The sequence below is a fragment of the Arachis duranensis genome, chromosome 4 (assembly GCF_000817695.3).
Source record: "Arachis duranensis cultivar V14167 chromosome 4, aradu.V14167.gnm2.J7QH, whole genome shotgun sequence".
Lineage (NCBI taxonomy): Eukaryota > Viridiplantae > Streptophyta > Magnoliopsida > Fabales > Fabaceae > Arachis > Arachis duranensis.
In genome coordinates this window covers 59,152,891-59,155,071 of record NC_029775.3, presented here as the reverse complement: position 1 = coordinate 59,155,071, position 2,181 = coordinate 59,152,891, and the positions used below count along the sequence as shown (strand labels likewise).

Genomic DNA, 2,181 nt, shown 5'->3' with positions numbered 1-2,181 from the left:
TCTCATTACCAAATAACTTGTCATTTAGTTTCATGATTGCTCCAAGGTACTTAGCAACTTCCTCTTCAGTGACATCTTCGTCCTCTTCAGAGGAAGAATACTCATCAGAGCTCATGAATGGCAGAAGTAAATCCAATGGAATCTCTATGGTCTCAGTGTGAGCCTCAGATTCCCATGATTCCTAATTAGGGAACTCATTGGAGTCTAGTGGACGTCGATTGAGGTCTTCCTCAGTGGCACTCACTGCCTCTTTCTCCTCTCCAAATTCAGCCATGTTGATGGCCTTACACTCTCCTTTTGGATTTTCTTCTGTATTACTTGGAAGAGTACTACGAGGGAGTTCAGTAACTTTCTTACTCAGCTGACCCACTTGTGCCTCCAAGTTTCTAATGGAGGAACTTTGAGTGGTTTTGATTAGATCAGAGACCATGGTTGCTAAGTCAGAGTGGCTCTGCTTAGAATTCTCTGTCTGTTGCTGAGAAGATGATGGAAAAGGCTTGCCATTGCCAAACCTGTTTCTTCCACCATTATTGTTGTTGAAACCTTGTTGAGGTCTCTGTTGATCCTTCCATGAGGGATTTGGATGATTTCTCCATGAAGGATTATAGGTGTTTCCATAGGGTTCTCCCATGTAATTCACCTCTTCCATTGAAGGGTTCTCAGGATCATAAGCTTCTTCTTCAGATGAAGCATCCTTAGTATTGCTTGGTGTAGCTTGCATTCCAAACAGACTTTGAGAAATCATATTGACTTGCTGAGTCAATATTTTGTTCTGAGCCAATATGGCATTCAGAGTATCAATCTCAAGAACTCCTTTCTTCTAATTCGTCCCATTATTCACAGGATTCCTTTCAGAAGTGTACATGAATTGGTTATTTGCAACCATTTCAATGAGTTCTTGAGCTTCTGCAGGCGTTTTCTTCAAATGAAGAGATCCTCCAGTAGAGCTATCCAATGACATCTTGGACAGTTTAGACAGACCATCATAGAAGATACCTATGATGCTCCATTCAGAAAGCACGTCAGAAGGACACTTTCTGATCAATTGTTTGTATCTTTCCCAAGCTTCATAGAGGGATTCACCTTCCTTATGTCTAAAGGTTTGGACTTCCATTCTAAGCTTACTCAATTTTTGAGGTGGAAAGAACTTTGCCAAGAAGGCATTGACTAGCTTTTCCCAAGAGTTCAGGCTTTCTTTAGGTTGTGAGTCCAACCATATCCTAGCTCTGTGCTCTTTTGGTTGAGAATCTAACCATATTTTAGCTATGTCCCTTACAGCAAAAGGAAAGTGCATAAGTTTGTAGACCTCAGGACTCACTCCATTGGTCTTAACAGTGTCACAAATTTGCAAGAATCCCGGTAGAAATTGGTGTGGATCTTCCAATGGAAGTTCATGGAACTTGCAATTCTGTTGCATTAGAGAAACTAATTGAGGCTTAAGCTCAAAGTTGTTTACTCCAATGGTAGGGATAGAGATGCTTCTCCCATAGAAGTCGGGAGTAGGTGTAGTAAAGTCACCTAGCACCTTCCTTGCATTGTTGGCATTGTTGTTGTTTTCGGTTGCCATGTCTTCTTCTTGTTTGAAGATTTTTGTTAGGTCCTCTACAGAGAGTAGTGCTTTAGCTTCTCTTAGCTTTCGCTTCAAGGTCCTTTCAGGTTCAGGATCAGGCTCAACAAGAATGCTTTTGTTCTTGCTCCTGCTCATACGAAATAGAAGAGAACAAGAAAGTATGGAATCCTCTATGTCACAGGATAGAGATTCCTTGAGGTGTCAGAGGAAAAGAAAAATAGAAGGCAGAAGTAGAAAATTCGAACTTATCAAAGAAGATGGAGTTCAAATTTTGCATTAAGGAATAGTGTTAGTCCATAAATAGAAGGATGTGAGAAGAGGGAAAGAAATTTTCGAAAATTAAAGTGAATTAATTAAAAGAAATTTTGAAAAATGGTAATTGATTTTCGAAAACTAAGATTGGGAAAGAAATGAAGTGAAATTTAAAAAAGATTTTGAAATTAGAAATCAAAAAGATATGATTGAAAACTATTTAAAAAGATTTGATTTTTAAAATTAATGACTTGGCTAACAAAAAAAGATATGATTCAAACATTAAACCTTTCTCAACAGAAAAGGCAACATACTTGAAATGTTGAATCAAATCATTAATTGATAGCAAGTATCTTTGA

The 2,181-nt window shown here is 38.3% G+C and overlaps 1 non-coding gene across 1 annotated transcript; it reads left to right on the top strand.

Annotated features, from left to right (window-relative positions):
• Positions 1–1,015: 1,015 nt before the first annotated feature.
• LOC127747241 (small nucleolar RNA R71) lies at positions 1,016–1,123 on the top strand. The gene has a single exon (XR_008009043.1). It is a non-coding gene; the product is annotated as a small nucleolar RNA R71 (small nucleolar RNA).
• Positions 1,124–2,181: the final 1,058 nt, after the last annotated feature.